Genomic DNA, 18,640 nt, shown 5'->3' with positions numbered 1-18,640 from the left:
TTCACATGATGGATAAAGAAGTGTATAATATAATTAATTTTAAAGAATTATAATTGAAATATATAAGTAGCTTTCTAACATTTTAACCACAAATAAGACTAAATTTTTGTCACACTTTAAATAGTTGACGAAGTAGATGAAGTGTGAATAAAAAAATGGGATAATTATTATTTTATTTGAAATTAAATTTTGAAAATAAAATCTTTAGATATAAAAGTGAACTAATTATTATAAAAACTAACACATAGCATCATTTTGTGGACATAATATATAGGGTTGATGTATGAACATTTGTGTAATTTTATAAAAAAAATCCAATTTTATTACGATATTTATATATAAATATAAGATGAGGCTAAAAATTATACAATTTTATTACAATTATTATTACAATTATGAAATAAATTTGTTGTTTTCTCTTAAGAATCAACGTGTCTATTTGTTTTATCATAATCTTATTGTTTTCGTGTCTATTTGTTTCGTCAAAATATTTTTATTAATTATGTCTAATGTCCTTCCCGAAAATCTTATATTATCTTATCGTTGCGCGTACCAAAACGAGGAACTGCTAGTATATTATCATTACAGATAAACCATTCCTGTGAATTCTATATAGGTATGCGCCAACAAAAACTTAATGATCCTACTTGCTAATCCGGAGTCACCGATCTCATTTTCTTGAGATAAATCGGCAGTGGCGAATTGTTTTTACGATTAGACAGTGAATATAAGATCCAACTGCAAGGTTTGAGGGACCAAGGACATCACAAACATAAACAAATCACAAAGATTGCCTTACAGGGAAACGATCCGAGCCACCGGGAAATCTTCTCTTTTTGAAGGTAGTTTACATGAATCCTTTGCTTTTGCAGTGTTAAAAATAAAATCTATTTGCTGCATTCTAACTTGTGCAGAAAACAAAAGAGAAACCCCACGGATGTCTTTTTCAGAAATACCAACATCGTGGCCAAAATTTAGTTAACGCAATGATGTTCCCATTGTCCTTCGTATCATATTTTATTTGACCCGAGGAAATATTCCCTTAATTCTGTAGATAAAAGGGTTTTGCAGAAAGATCAGGCATTTTCTAATTTGCAAAATAGAGTATACAACGAGGGATGTCGTAGTTGTATGCGATGATGAGATTGAAGTGATCTAATAATCATTGAACCATTTGTATTGCCAAGTGGATCTTCGAGGAATATTCAATTTTGTCCATTGGCGATGACCATCTTGGTCATTGACCACTGCATTTCTAGAGCTGTAGAAAGCATTGCGTTTGATTTCGAGAATGTAGCCGCGCTAAAATACCTCAGTCATTGATCTGTGTTGTCTTTCTATTAAAATTTGGTCTCAGAACATCCAATTAGGAAAAAACTGTCACCCAACAAATGGAATTTTGGGAACTAGTCGGGGAGTGCAAGATTTAAGATCTGCGTTTTGAATGTCTTATGCCTTGTCGTGGATGGAAAAAATAGAGAATTTCATGTTAGATATGGTAGACAATCTGCAAAGTTTAGGCAGAGAAAAATTTGCGATTCCGTGTTTATACCTTTTTGGTAACATCTGTGTGTTGACTTGCGAAACGTGAGCAAACTGGGGCCTCTGAATTTATCCCACAACTAACCCAGCTGGCGAAGGGCTGTTATACATCAAAATTACGCCGATCACAAGCCTTTGTTTTGCAAGTCAAATTTTGTTCAATATTTCTGCATATTTTGTGTTTTTTGTTGAGTTACATGCAGGGTCCCTGGGATGCCTCCCCTAGTTTCTGCGACTGTTTTAAATGCTTTAGATATGCAAAAGGAACATTTCCCAGGGACGTTTTATCTGTTTTATTATTCGCTGGATGTTTTCTTTTAGGTAGAGGATACTTAGGGTCTGACTTGATCCTCACCAGACATCCAAGGACATACCTTTTCTTTTGGTATTCTTAGGGTCATACTGGTAACATTCTATGCCCCTTGTCAACAACTGTCAAAGATATATTATCCCTAGCTCTCGCACCAAATGAGGTGCAACGAGTTAGCTGACAGTGATCAAATATCGTAAATGTTTCATGCTATTAAAACTTGATTGTGTTGGTGGTGACATCTATATTGGTCGATTTATGGTTGTTTTAGTAACAATCAGAAGAAGATGTACATGTACAGTAGAAGAAAATCAAATGTTGATTATAGAAAATAGCACAATACAAAGTCCTTTGTGGTGCAGGTTTCAAGAAAATAGATCTGCACAACCTTTAGATTTTTAACTGGTTTTGTTGATGACAGAGTTTAAGTGAAATCTTTTGCTTGTGGTGGAAAGTTGTAATTTAGAACAGTAGATAACTTATAGTAAGCTGTAACAATGTTAGGTGGCAGGATATCGAGCATTATGAATAGTATTTGTATTCGATGGAAAACCTGTAATTTGCAAGTGGACAAAAATATATTGACATTAATGAATTCTTAATCTCCACGAAAGATTTATAAGATATATTAAGAAAATAATTGCTTATTAAAATAATATCTTTCTATACTGAACAGATCATTTTGGTGTATATATTTATACATGAAATTGAACCATTAGGGCCCGTTTGGTTGCCAAAATTGGACTGAAATTAGCATCGCCTAAATCCAAAAATGAAAACTACTATGTTTGGAACCAAAATAAATTATAATGAAAAGTGAATAGAAGTGTGTGAAATACTGTTATCTCCAAATTCCATATTTCACACTACCACCTCAACAGGTGGAATTGGAAATCAAATCCAGATTTGGAACAAAATGAGCATTTGTACAATCCAATTTACCCAAAAAGTCATCCCTTTGGCAGTTCATATGTTTTGGACGAAGGATTTTGGTTTAGACATTTTGGTGCATTTTGTTGAGCAGTTCATATGTTTGGAACCAAAATAAATTATAATGAAAAGTGAATAGAAGTGTGTGAAATACTGTTATCTCCAAATTCCATATTTCACACTACCACCTCAACAGGTGGAATTGGAAATCAAATCCAGATTTGGAACAAAATGAGCATTTGTACAATCCAATTTACCCAAAAAGTCATCCCTTTGGCAGTTCATATGTTTTGGACGAAGGATTTTGGTTTAGACATTTTGGTGCATTTTGTTGAGCAGAAAGGACAACATTATTCCTGCGCAGAACAGAAAAATCACAGGTGCAAGCCATGGGTATTCTCTGCCATTTAAATATTACACATTTTGGTTTGCTTTTTCTATTAATCCGCTCGGCTCCTCTATTGCAGGAATGCTCGTGTGGGGTCTTACTCTGTTTGGAATCTTGTAGTAGGTATCTTATGACAGTTTTACTGTGCTGTCCTTTTTACTTTTTTGTGGTCTGGCTTTCTTGTGTGCTGATGGTGGTTTTGTATTTTCTCTGGCGTTAAAAGAAAATGGATTGAAGATCATGTTATAAGGGCACAAAGTGTTGTTTCATCTCCTGCCGCATGTTTTGAATGCTTTGCTTTTCTGTCGTTAGAAACAACTAAGATTAGATTTTGCCTCTGTATTATGAGAGGTTTCAATGGGAAAAGTGAGCGTCCATATGCTGGTTGCAATCCTGGCTTGTAAACATACGTCTCGGGAAGCTAAAGCTGTGCAAGTCCTCCTCACACGATGAGAAGGTAAAGATGTGTTAATACCAGCATGACTTTGTGAATGCAACAGATCTGAATCTAACTTCTCTGCAGAACTCCCAAATAACACAGTTTTCATGTCAGCAACACTTTGTTTTGCAGGATCGGGAACATTTTTTGCTTGTGTCACAAGCTTCAACTACTTTGGTGCCGGTTTTTCTTCCTCTTTGTTTCTAGGATCCTTACTTGGATTTTCTTAGATGTTACAATGAGCTTAGAGAAGGAAGAATTGGTAGGTTTTTTCTTCATGACCTGCTTCTTCTTTTCACCAACCTTCTTGACCATTTTTTCAACAGTTAGACTCGACTGAGCTTTAGCTAGTGCTAATGAAGAGCCTGAGACAAATTTATTTTGCTCGTTTTTTTCAATCTACCATCTATATCAATCTAATATGTAGTAATGGGTTTCAATTGTTTTAGTTAGTGCCAACCTCATTGTTAAATTTAATCATTCGATGCTGTTGGAAAACCTTTTGAAGACAATTTTGTTTGCTTGTTAAAATTTGGTGTAATCCGAAGACAAGAAGAACATTGATGTCATATATATATATATATATATATATATATATATACCCTGATGTCTGCAGCTGCCAAGGGTTTCATATAAGTCTGTAGCGTTGGTTACATATTCTTGCAAGTCTACAAGAGTTCTCAATGTAATCGTTCTTCTAAAATAGGCATCTCTGAGGAGTTTCTATGCATGCCATGGTTCCATTTTTATGTATCTTCTTATTTTCATTACTTTGAGCTCCATGATTTTCCAGAATATTGTTGACCAAATCATTTGATATTTGTTTGGTTAAGATCCCATCTCGAATCTTCTCAATATCTGCTTTTAAGTTTTCAAGTCTCTTGGCCTCTTCATCTAATCTGAGCCATTTTGTGTAAGCTTCCTGCTTCATATAGGAAGCTGTTGGCTCCTGATTTAACAGTGTTTAAATAACCATGAAGCTGAAACAAAATATATCTAAGGGTAGCTAATTCCTATGATTGATGCATTTGAATAGAACTTGGGTCAACTATAAGGCACCTATCCTTCTACACTTTAGGCTCTGCAAAACCTAGGCGGGTAGACCTTAGATTCATCAATGTCACCAGTGCAAGAACATAGATCTGAATCTAAACAAAACAGATAATACCCTGATTCTTTTAGATTTATGCAACAAACTGGATGTGCAGTAGCTAATCACACAAACTAGAATCTCACAAGCTAAGTGGGGGTCTTCCTTTCGGCTCTACAAACAGGAAAGGGAAATGGTCACTTTAATTTTAAAAGATTTCAGCAAGAACCAGATATGAAACAACAAGAACATGTGATTTCCTGGCTGAGATCAGTGCCTAATCTATTGGGCAATTAGACTTACAAGAAATGCAGCAATGTAATGCAAACTTATGAAGTAACCCAGATCTATGAAATAATGCTTTGCAACATCTCATATCAGTGATTTGAATTCAACCTACTAATTAGACCCATATGTAGTATCAGCAGTTCCATAACCTTTACCAAGCATTTAGTCAAATGACAAATGAGTATGTATCTCACAACAAGACACTAAAAGGAAAAGAAACTTTGTTTCATTCATTTCAAAACCCTACTAATATACACAGATGGAGAGAGCCAAATCTGAAATCATTTTCGTTAAAACTTTGTTATTCTTCATTTACAATGCATACTTGACTCATAAAACTCACAAAATAATAAAGGACTTAACATAGATCCATATATCTGCTCTAAGAAATGTACAATATATTGTTCATACAAGAGAAATGTTGAAGTGTAGCTTCAATCAAAGTGAAGTACTCATTATATTGAGTATATGTATTCATGATTTACATGAACATTTGTTTTACATCTTATATTCTTGATTAGTATTATATATATATATATATATATATATATATAGACAAGTTTATTCATAAATGTTATTCCTTCTCTTATCGGGCTCTTATTATAAGAAGAGACAAACTAAATAGTGCACCGAATGATTATCGGTTGAAAGACATCTTAATGTATTTGTTAACCACTGAATTATGATCGGTTATGGTTTATTACTAAGTTACCGATTCAGATGTGGATTCCGAAGCGGATTCCAGAAGCGGATACGGGATGCGGGGTTTTTTTTTTTTTTTTTGGATGCGGATGCGGGAGGAAACGTGTATATATATATATATATATATATATATATATATATATAAACATATGCAAAGAAATGCAAGAAATATACAAAAAAAAAAATTTGATAAATCATAATATGACTATGAATCTATGATACTTAACAGTTCACTGAACCCTTAAACAAAATTCAAGATATTTCAAAATTCATATGATATTCATATATTAATATCAATATGTGCTTGTCCAACATTAGCGTTTAGTCTTGACTCTTAAACAATAAGTTCAAATAGGTCATGTTCAAGATTCCAACAAAATAAAATTTAAAAACATGGTAAATGATTGAAGTTTGAAGATTCAATCAATCAGAGTCTTGACTCTGAATCATAGGGATTTGCAAGAAAATCCACATTCTCATTGTCATCTCCAACTGCTGAAAGATCATTTGAACCAAGCATGGTTCCACTTATGCTAGATGCACTACGTGCCACACTAACATCATCACCGTCTCCAACTGTAACAAGATCATGAAGTGTTGCACCCAAATCTGCACACTCAGGGGCTACATCCCGAAGCTTTGTTGCCCCTTCCTTGTAATGATCATTCTTACATGACAAAAGACACAAGTTGGTGTGGACAAAGACCAAGTCCTCAGCTTTCTTGGAGCCTAACTGGTTGCGCTTCACCGAATGGATAAAGGACTATGTACTCCAATTCCTTTCAGCAGCAGAAGAACTAGCAACCTATATAGTTGTCACAAAACATACAAATGAAAAGCAAATTAATTTTATAGAATGTGTGAAACACTAAATTCTACAATGCAAGTGTAAACATAAAATTTAAAAACAAATTTACAAAACAAAATAAAAAACTTACTTGTGATAGGACTTTGATTGCAAGAGGTTGAAGATGCTTGAAAGGTTGACCATACATGTACCACCATGTGATAGCTCCCATTCTATTTTGGTCCTTTAGTGCAAATGGAGAATGCTTTAACCCTGAAGCAAACAACCCAAATTCTTCCCTCACTTTTTCATGCATTTCTTCCAGTGGGAAGAGTCTTGAAAGGGCTTTGTGGCACCCCTCAGCAACCTCCTCATCTGCAAATGGTGCAACTCTACCCGGCATACCAGCTATCTCCTCACTATAGTACCTAGGAGATAAGGCATATGCAAGGAGGTGCAATGGGGTAGTCATCTTTATTCCAGCGATGGTTGATAATTGCTTGCACTTCTTTGCATAAGGCTTCACATTGTGTGGGGTCACTCTCATGTGCTTGTATAGAATGTTTTACCTTCTCAACCATGGTGTCTATGCCATCATACACATCCCCTAAGCAAGGTGTATCTGTATCAGCAAAACGGAGCATAGTCATGATTGGCTCGGTGAAATCCAATACATATGCCACACGAGCCCACCAACTCTCATTCAAGATCAAATTCCTGATCCTTTGTGCTCTTTCTGAATTTGAGGTCTTCCATACACCCCATTGATGACCGATGACCATTTGACTTAATGCATCTTTTGCCTTGAGGAGTCGTCTCATAACAATTGTATGAGATGCAAAACGGGTCTCAGCAACCTAAGCAAGTTAACAATATGTCAATTGACAATATAATTATAAATTTTAATTTTTAACTAAATTACAAAACCATGAAACTTAGTAATTTAAAAAAATTAATTTCCCTTCAGCAACTCCAATTTTGAGTATGTTCTAAAAATGGATTGTGACATGTGGTGGTTGGTCACAATCATTTGTATGTCCTCCCCCTCTTCATATATTTTCTTCACCCAATCTACTTCAGTGCCAATCCTTTGCATGATCAAGTTAAGGGAGTGAACAGTGCATGGAGTCCAAAAAAATGGTCATACCGACTCTCAATTAAAGCACCCGCACCCCTGCAATTTTTGGCATTGTCAGTGACCACTTGTACCACATTCTCACTACCCACCATCTCGATGGCCTCAATGAGAATTCTGGAAATGAATTCCGAATCCTTCACTTGCCCTTCACAATCAATGGCCTTCAAAATCATTGCCCCTTTGGGGGAAATTGCAATCACATTAATTAGTGGCCGGTTTCTTGTATCCTTCCAACCATCTGACACAATAGTTAGACCCGAAGTTTTCCAAGATTTTTTGATTGGTTGAAGGTCTCTCTCTATATGTGCCCTCTCTTGTTGCAATAAAGTTGTACGCACCTTTTCATAGCTTGGGCTTGTGTAGTCAGCAGGTGATTCTTTGATTGCTACCACCATTTCCTTCCAATATGGTGATCTCACCAAGTTGAAAGAAAGCCCATTCGCATAGAGGCAACGTGCAATAGCTTCATCAGCGCGGTCTCTTGCCCCCATTTTAAATGCGGTGTCCAATGGGCCTCTTTTGCGGGTTGAAATTTCCACTTCTTCCTCATCCTCTCCTAGCACAGGTACCTGCAAGAATGGGTGTTGGGAGGATGCAATTGGTTCAGTGGGTGTCTGTGGCTTGCTCTTTGAGGAAGGACCTTGATAGTAGCTTTTTTTTGATCTATTGATCAATGCATCAGCAGCTTCTTGTTCTCTTACAAATGAAAGTATTTCCGCGCTAGTCATCCCAGTACCATTTTTGCCTTTGCACATTCCAAATCCTTTGTCAACAGGGCCCATAAAATGAAGCTTCACTCGGGAATATGAGCTATTGAAAGGTTTTCCTTTGTTACTTTGACAATAATTGCACTTCCAATAGTATGAGCCACCTCCTGAAACCTGCGATATCCGTGTTGTATGTCTCCACAAAGGAGAACCTACATCAATTTTGAAATTATCAGTCCCTTCCCCTCCTTGGCCCCCCACTGAACTTTGACTAGCACTACCACTGGAATCCATTCTTGCTTAGTTTTTCGCAACCTATTTTATAAGAAAATAAATAAATTTTAATTAGTTCCTAACAACTATGAACATCAATGATCATGCATACAAGTGGAAAGAAGTGAGAAAAACTACTAAAATAGATACCCAAAGTTGCTTCTACATATCTTTCAAAAAAAAAAATTTGAAAAAAAACTTTAAAAAAATCTTCAAAAATTTGAAAAAAAACTTTAAAAAAATCTTCAAAAATTTGAAAAAAATCATCAAAAACTCAATTTTTTTAATCTAAATACTCAAGAAAAGGATTGATCACTTACCTTGAATGGTTTAAACTTCTTTGAGAAAACTATCTCTCCCTCTTCGATCAATCCTTGTCGAAAATGCTGAACTTAGCTTCACAATGAAGGAGTGGCTGTAGGTGCAATTTTTTTTTAAAAATGGCTCTTGTGAATGCTTCAATGTTGACTTCTAGGGTCATTTTAGGGTTTTATTGTGAAAAAACACTTTAAAAATGCTTTTAGTCACATGTTGTTATGGAAGTTTAAGTTAAAATAAACTATATTTTATTGCTTTGCTGGCTAAGCCCCGTGGATGCCCTCGGATGTGCTCGGATGCCCTATGGGTGCTACCCGAAAGCCACCCACAGGCATCCGGATGCGGGTGGAAGCTGATAGGGGTGCTGCCCAGAAGCCACCCGCAAGCATCCGGATGCGGGTGGAAGCTAAGCTTCCACCCACATCCAGATGCTTGCGGGTGGCTTCCGGGCAACACCCGTAGCGCATCCAGAGGCTTCCTGCATCCGTCCGCATCGGATGCAAAAGCCAGGCCCTACTGGCACGAATCGGTATCTGAGGTTTATTACTATGTCCACATAGGGACATGACCCTATGTGGCCGTTGGCCATGTAGAGTCATGTCTCTATGAAGACATACTACTTTGCATATATAACAAAGGAGTTATCGGTAGTTTGTAAATCAGTTACAAGGCATTCTTAGTCTCGACGATTACTCCAGCAAATAAAGACATTTATCATTGTTCAGTCAATGATTGTATCAACAAACAAGATATTAATCACAGCAAGTTTGTCTACCCTCAGTGACTACCCAGTCTCAAAGATCTGCACATTCAGAAGAACATAGTACATAGTATCAAATTGGTAAGTAAGTCTGAGTCTGGCCTATTCTATCAATAATTATATCTATTGTTTCTATCAGAGATCCTGAATTAACAAGAAATGTTGAAGAATGGTGGAAACACAGCTTGAGAACTTGCTCAAAACAATTGGAACCAACCCTGCACAATGAGAAGAGAGAAGAAGATATAGGAAAGTGAATATGGTCAGATGTGATCTTTGGATGCCAAATGTCACCTCCATTTTCCATCTGCTGTTGTTGCAAAGCCTCTCTCATCTCTCCCCAACTGAAAACCAATTAAAATCTCATCATTCGGCACAACAAACTTGTCAAATATCTCCCTAAAATGATGAGAAAACCCCTTTGAAGGAAAAGCCAATTTGCTGACAAAATCATTACTAAAATGCCCACTAAATGAATGAGGAAGAAAAATAACACTAATGACAAGACCCTCTCCAAGTTAAAGCAAATCCACATCACTATTTGTTGAAAATTGATTCTGAACTGCTATGGAAGAATCAAGGAAACTAGTCAAGAATGGTCTTGGTTTACAAATCTGAGAATAACTTTCATCCATTAAGACCTGCACATGTTTTGACTGCAAAAAAGGAATCTACGCTCCGAGACCTCTCCAACGGTATATAGTAGTCCTATGTTTGGCCTCCATTCATGCCCTTGGCATCCATTTGAAGTTGTAGGCTTGGACAATGAAACATGACCCTTTAAAATTTGAAAATATCTCCTTTTAATATATAGTCAAAACTATACATTAAAATGCAAGCCAGTTTAATATTTCTTTTCATTATTTTGCACATTGAGTATTTTTATGAAAGGATATATTAATAATTATCTTGGAACTGTTCGAAATAGTTTTTCCCTCCATACTTATCAAATCTGGTCAAACCTTGGTCAACCGACTAGTAAGTGGCACGTGTCACTATTTGAAAGGACCGCTTGTTCTGCATCATTTGCCACATCACTGGTTCATCAACATCCACCTGGGCGCCTGCCATGTCGTTGCCACATGGCGCACTCTGATTGCTCGATCCACCCCAGTCCACGTGCCACGTGGCACAATGTCGCAATATCACAATTGTCATCCTTTGAACAACTTCCCTTTGTGACATTGCAACAACCATCTGATCCACGCAACATGTCGACATTTGCTTCATCCTCTCTTGACCTAGCTCGCTTTGCCACATGGCGGGCTATTGCGATGTCGTGATGAATTTTTGAATTTGCCACATCATTCGTGACATTGTGACATGACGACACATGTCAAACTTGCTCAGTCATCTGTCTCAAACCGTGTGCCATGTGGTACCTTCTCATTGGTATGTCAAAATTTCCACATCATCTTCCTCTCACGGGTTGGCTTGGTCAAAATTTTGCTACGTTGACATCCCACTGGGCCCACGTTCAACTTGCACCTCTGGTTTTAAATCACGAGCTTTAGACATTTAAAATATGTGCGTTTGTCTATATAAAGATATCAAAAGGCCATGATATGGAGAATGTGGGACAAAAGAAATACATTGTGTTTAATAAGACAAACTGTTACATCCCAATATTTGACCTAATTTGAAATATAGCCGTTGAGGTTCACATGAAGTCAGTTGGTAGTTTAATTTGTTATAATCTTGCGAAATGATAAGATGGTAGTTGTTATAATTTCAAGTGAAGATAACAAGCTAGTTGATCATTTATCACGAATTCATGGAATTGAGAAGATGGTTAACCGTTATGATTATTTATGATTAAATAATTTATTATGATAATATAATTTAACTGCGGAGAATTTCCTTGTGAGAAACATGTCGAAGGGGTGGAAGCATTGTCAGAAAAGAATTAGGGACAGGAGCACCACCATCACTGGGCAGATGGGTTGAGGGCCTAGCGACTTGAAACATGATACATCTGTGGGACTTGCATGAGCTATTTAAATAAATAATTTGAGAAACATAAATAATTGAGTTAAAATATAAAATGTACCTTAAAGGATTTAATTTGATCTTTCACCTTATTATTATAATAGATATATCTATATACGTACGTATAGATATTAAAATGAGATGGCGCCATTTTATTATAATAATAAAATGATGTCAGCCTATTAATATATTTACATGTACATATATAAATATAAGATTATAATAATATTTGAAATATAATAACATTCGAATTATAATAATATTCGAATTATAATCTTCCAACTCTATTTTTTTCCTTTTTAATATTCTTTGTTTTTAACCGATTAACACTTGGCATGATAAATCGATTTAATACTTGGTATTCGAATTAAAACATTTGAAATTTGAATTGGCTATAATCTTTTTAAACCAATAGAAGCCATGAAGCCACGACTAGTTCTTTAAGAGAAGCCGTACCAAGACCTTAGATATCAATCCAAGTTGAGTCCATACATTCCAAACCGGGATAGGAGTCGGATTATTTCAGGCTGACTCACCATTCTTCTGCTACGTTTACCACATATTCAGCTTGTTTACACTAAGTCTTCACCATTATCTCTCACTTTCCACTAGACCCTGCAAATATCCGAACCATACTATAATCGAGATTGGGTGGTGTATTGAGCTGAGCAAGAGTACTGGTTAGAGGATGGTAGGAAGCCAAGTTCCAAATCAATTCTCAATTGCATACATAACAAGTTATTGTTGTCTTTCCGTCATGAATTATACTTCCATCATCTTTGATTTATAAGTCTGATTACAGTCGGCTAGGTATAAGAAAGACAAACAATAGAACTGAGATTATATTATGATTACTTGCTGATGGTTCTTGTGATTTCCATATAGTCCTGCTGATCTTTTAATTATTGAACACTACCACCATCATTAAGAAGTCAAAATGATAGCTGTAGAGTATTGTAATGATTGTATAAACCATCACCATTAATTCAAATATCAATGGCATTAACCATGCAGTCTTGATCCATGACATAAAGAACATAATGCTCTTAAATTCTCAAACACCTAGGATTCACCTGCAATGAAGCCATGAAATGGTGAAGAGGTGTAAATAAAACAAAATGATCATAATCTTTCAGGCACCTAGGATTCACCAGCAAAAAAGCCATGAAATGGTGAAGAGGTGGAATGAATCTGCAAGAACGCAGAAGAGAAATCAGATATGATTAAATTAATTTATAAAACAATAAATTCTGCAATCTTTAAGAATATCCTTTTCAAATCACAAATTGTGATAAGCTAGAACATATATGTTATTCATGAATTTGTTGGGAATCAATAGACAGAGCCGATTGCTCTGAGTTCCAAACACCTAAGATTCACCGGTTGTATAGCCATGGAAAAGGGTGAAGAGGTGAGATGGAGTCTGCAATGACTTAGTAAATAAAAGTTAGATATGATACATGATATCTAGAATAATATCATTTAATAGCTCATGCATGGTCCAGTTATTGTAATCTCCTGCTGTCAAATCTAGTGGTGTGGTTAGATACCAGGATGCATAGTAGATGACAGATGTTCCAAGTTCAATTCCGGGTAGGGAGGACCTTTCTCGTTGGAGATTGTATGGGGAATAAGTTAAGGTCCGAGGTTGGGTGGTTAAGCCCCCGACAATGTTTCACCTCTTCCAAGTTGTCGGACATACAACAGACAAAGATAAGCTATACATTCAATTGTTTGTCGAAAATAGGTATTTTTACTTTTATGATGTATACGCAAGACTAAGGTAAGAATAATTGAGTTTTATCATCATTACAATTATTTTACACCTAGATGCGAGAGATAGATTTATGGATTGTTTTTCATTTATATGATTATCGAATATAAGCATAGCTTCTAATCTTATGTTATTGCCACAGTTAAGAAATTGGAAGAAAATGAATGATACAGTGGTATTTGAAGTCCTAATTGATTTAGCGGTATCTGAAGCAATAAATGATACAGTGGTATCTGAAGCCCTAATTGATTCAGTGTTATCTGAAGCCCTGATTGATATAGTGGTATTTGATGCCCTAAATGATCTAGTGGTAATTGAAGCCCTAAGTGATACAGTGGTATCTGAAGCCCTAAATGATCCAATGGTAATCGATGCCCTAATAGATACAATGGTATGTGATGCCCTAATTTTATATAGTGGTATTTAATGATAATCGTCATTTGATTTCAATATAGCTGTATTGGATGGAAGTTGTTATTTGATATTGTTATAGTGGTACTTGTGGACTAACTTGGGTGGTTGCAGAAGCATCCCTACAATGATTTCTGATTTTAAATTCCATGGTATGTGGTTTTTAATTTCTATAGTAATTCATTGATGATGTTTTAAGTTCTTAGTTAAGAAATTTTGTTTAACTGATTTTAACCGTCAATCTCTTTCATATGAACGAAATTGATTTAACTGTCTTCCTATGAAAATGAAGCATTAATTGTATTTCTTTGAGTATGTTAGTCGTAAATTAAGACCCGAGAAAACTGAATGTCACACAAACCCAATGTGTGACCTGCGCAAGAGTTTCGCCCCAAACACGTCATACCTATGTATGGTAGTGCTTTTCTTACACTTACATAACCGTCTAAAAGAATTCAATTGAGACTGGCAGTAGGAGTCATTCATATTCATCTTTGTTCAGGGACATTCTTCCTTTGACGTTTCTCGAATTCACTTCACGTTTTCCCCATTCGATACCTCCCTTCACAATGAAAATCTTGCAACTTTCATCGTACCAACCCCCTTTCTTGTTCAATTGCAAGTCATCTCTGTCCAACATGCACAAACTTGGTTGATGGAGATCATTTCAGATTAGCACAAAGATTCATCCGTATTCTATCTTTGGTATATGCATGATTGCTATTTTCGATATTTTGGGAAGCTCCAAAATCCCTAACAAACTGCGAATTCGACACCCTTTGCCCTTGATATTGATGATCTTGGCCTTCAAAATCCTTGCTACCCCTCTTCCAAGGACTTAGTGCCTTGTTCATCACACCTCGAGATTGAACTGCATTGGAGATTTGAGAATTGGACGAAGCGGAAAATGACTAGGGCATTGTGAGAAGAATTTCTGCCATGGAATTGGTTAGCATGTGTTCTGAGATTCGATTCACAACAGAGTCCACCCATGCCCCCTTTTGATTACATTCCAAAGGGTAATCCTCGGAAACAAAACTGCCAAACCCATCAAATTGCAATGCATTTTAAATTCATTCTTTGATGGTAGCAACGAAATTAAAATCCTCCTTTTGGTATATGCTGCTTGGGAAATGGAAGGACCTCTTTGACTATGCGACTCCACACTTCTCATCTACACACAATCCTCATATCATATTTTGCAAAAGGCAAAATAAGCTCCCTCGATCTATATGGTGGAGGATAAACGAAGCAACCCATTTGTTTTCTTGTGTTTTTCTTGTATGTGTACCATAATTGAACAAACACATATTCTCAATACTTACTGCAACATGAACTCAAAAGTAACATTATATCCTGTGAAAACCAACACACCAAGCCTTTTATATTAGCACTTTAACTAAGAGATAATTCCAATCAAAACGATAGTTCTTTGCAAACATTCACCAAATGGTGACTCCCTATCATACTACGCTCCTTCAACATACAATGAAAAGAAACGCTGGCCCATGTTTAGCATAGTCATTACCCATAAACATGTGGGTCCCTTGCGCAAGTTTTTGCTTCACACGGTCTCCCATGTGTAGAACGTAGGTCCCCTTTCTTATTAACCCTATAAGAAGTCAAGTAGTATTCCCTCACAACCCATATGTTAGATTTTGCAAAAAACTAAAAGAACGATAGTTGAAACAATCTGTTTATTCTCTTGTGCTTTTGTGAGCAAATTGGGAATAGAATTCAATAATAAAGGCCCTCTACTTTGGTTAGTGTCATGATAAGGGTGATTGTTCAACTCCTCCTTTGGCTCGGAGTCCACTCTGATCATGAAAAACTCACAACACATTTCCGTGAGAAAGGCTTTGGATAACATTTGTCAAATAAATACAAGGGGTAATACTGAAATGAACCACAACAAATGCGAGCCTTGGAACCCTTTTGGTATGCTCAATCCTTTCCTTTAATGTTCATTGTGTATGCAATCCTACATGCCCATTTAATCTCAGCTGATACTGTGCACACTAAAATATTATAATGATCACAATCACCCTAATTTATTTCAAACATTTTGATTCCCACAACATTATCTTGTCAATTCAATAAAGATTAGTCGGGTACCAAAGTGGGTTGGGCTAAATTTTTTTTTTCCAATTTTAAACACCTAACTCCTTAAACAGATTCTGGGACATCCTTGCATTGATTGGATTCAAAATCAATCATTGATTGAACACTTCAAAACTCATTTTTTTACCTTTCTTGAGAGGTGTCCATTTTGTGCTGGGAGGCCTTAAGACCAACTTTAAAAACTGACAAGAACACCTGACTGGGGGCTGACACTTTGCATTCATGTTCTTTGGCACATACTCTTTCAGTCTGCAAAATCTCATCTCATGACGATTTTCTAGTCAAAAGATATTAGTCTCAGAAGTTGCACATTTTAATTTATCCTGCAAACAACTTGTTAAAACCAAGAAAATGCATCTGGAATCAGCTTAAAAAATGAGTCAAATGGACACTTGGGACACTTGGACACTGGGGTATAGCATCACTTTTATATGGGGAGTATGAATTTGCATTTTAGGCTCATGACGAATAACTAGGCAAGTTTGGCAAATGTGCAAAGTTGGCTTCCAGGAATTGCAGAACTGGGCAACTTGTCAAAATAGTGATTTTTGCATATGAAATGGCTTCAGAAAAGTGCTCCAATGGATTGGTGAAAACTTGCAAGTTGACAAAATTGGAGTATTTTCAGTATAAAATACAATGGTGAAAACTGTTTAGGCTCATCAATCACGGATTCAAAGTTATAACTTCTCGAACAGGCCTACCAATCAATCTGCGAAACTGATCTGCATCAACATGTTAATAATTGCAAATGGAATCATGTTTGGAAACTGATCAAATGGATTAGTCATAAGCTCACATTTGAAACTTATGTGTCTTTGACCTCAAGCATGCAACAGAAAAAGAATTTTTTTATCAATGTGGTCAACCAGGTCAAAGTTATATTCGGTCAAATAGGGCTTCCTGGATAATTGTCATAAAAGACAACTAGGCAGTTTCAAGTTTTTGCAAATGGAATTGTCCTGGGAAACTTATCAAATGAATTCATTAGGGTTTCAAATTGCAAACATAGGATATCATTTATGACTTAAATGCAGTAACATGATCATTTCTTTAAAAGACTCAACAGATCATAAAATATTCACTGTCAAATAGGGCCTCCCGGATTAATGCAAAAAGTGCGACAATAGGACATCAACGGACAACCAACTTTGGGGAACTGAAAAGCCTATCAAAACTTATCGAAATGACTCGAAATCTGAAACATAGGTTATCTAATATGCATACTAAACATTCCCAAAGTGGCAAGTCCTAAAACTTTACCGGGTGCAAGATATTCAAATGCAAACTAGCCCTCCGAACATTGTTTGATACTTAGGCAAAAATGCAAATATGACAAGTGCTCAAAACAACACCTCACAAAATGACTCGGAATTACAATCTAACAATTTTAGACGAATGTATATATCAAATGACAGACAATGAACACCTGAAACTCATCTTTGGCCTCAAAATGACAGCCAGGTTCATATGCAAGAAAAGCATATATACGGGTTGTTTTAACAATTTTTTCAAAAATGGTACTCAAAACTCTTGTGGATTTTTGAGTCCCAACAGAAGCTTCTAATCTTTTTTCTGCTTGGGCTTCCAATGTGCAACTATCTCTTCTTGGGTTCGAACTGCCTGTCCTCGCTTAGCAAGCTCCTCTTCTTTCCTATGAACATGTCTTTCTCTACCATCATATGTAGCATCTAACGTATTCCATAACTTGTAGCAGTTGTCCCGATCAGCCTCAATGTTGTGGTCCTGACTCCTGAATATGAGAGTAATAAAAAACTCCTTGTTTATCTTTGTTATATGGATCTCTGTCAGCTTGTTATTTATCTTTTTCCTGCCCTTTTTCAAATCCTGAGTAATATTTAGGATTGCAGATGTCATTTTGGGAACCACTGGACACCCTTTGGCAAATACCTACTGGACGGCAACCTCAGGTTTAGAGTGCATTTCAACCTAAATAAGTGAAAATGCACGATTGCTTGGAATAAATATTTACAAATCCTAATCCTCCCCTGTACAATGGCTGACTTACAACGTAAAAATCACCACAATTTTCTGACAAGCATGTTAGTGTATGGAATCTCATCAACAACAGGACCAGTAGACACATTTCTGAGAAAATCAAGAGTCTGTTGCCCTGGAAAAAGCTCTTAATCTGGTCTCATTGATTTTTTGTTCATTCATTAGATAACTTTTAACAAAGGAGCCATCCATATGTCCTATGGAGATGTTGCTTGCTGTCAGAGATTCTGTAAGCTTGCCAAGGATTTTTAATGATTCATAGCTGGAGGCATTCTGACATGTATGCATGTGAATGGTGATAAAATGAAAATAAACATCCATGCAAATGGTGTATCTTAAATCAGTTATATTGATTGTTTGTCTGTATTGCTGCTTGTGGCCTGACCGAACACAAAAGATGTGTAATAAATGATATATTGATTTGGACAAATAATAAACAGAATTGATTTAAAGAGGATAGATATATTTAATAATTAATCTAAAAACCTTCAGCAGAATTCAAAAATAGTAGAAGAAGTGGGCTTAAGGTTGATTTTAATATCTGTTGATAATAACAAGATTTTGATTCAAGAGATGTTCATCATGAAGTACAAATATCAGGAGTAAGACTATGCCCCCACAGAAACTGTCTATGATATGAAACTTGGCCATGTT

General features: G+C 36.1%; 1 protein-coding gene across 5 annotated transcripts in view; it reads left to right on the top strand.

Moving 5' to 3' along the window:
• The first annotated feature begins 502 nt into the window (after positions 1–502).
• Positions 503–18,640, top strand: part of LOC149536119 (V-type proton ATPase subunit G-like) — a 39,084-nt gene continuing 20,946 nt past the window's right edge. For 3 of the 5 annotated variants that reach the window (XM_089803348.1, XM_089803349.1, XM_089803350.1), the window contains exon 1: positions 511–842. The gene's annotated coding sequence lies outside the window, so the exon portion shown is untranslated. Of the gene's footprint in view, positions 843–18,640 lie in introns of all 5 variants that reach the window. The other 2 variants (XM_089803347.1, XM_089803351.1) reach the window with 2 other exon arrangements.

This window comes from Cupressus sempervirens, chromosome 10, assembly GCF_028749045.1.
Source record: "Cupressus sempervirens isolate cs-2001-9-10 chromosome 10, ASM2874904v1, whole genome shotgun sequence".
NCBI lineage: Eukaryota > Viridiplantae > Streptophyta > Pinopsida > Cupressales > Cupressaceae > Cupressus > Cupressus sempervirens.
The sequence above is the reverse complement of the archived record's forward strand: the minus strand, read 5'-3'. Positions and strand labels throughout refer to the sequence as shown.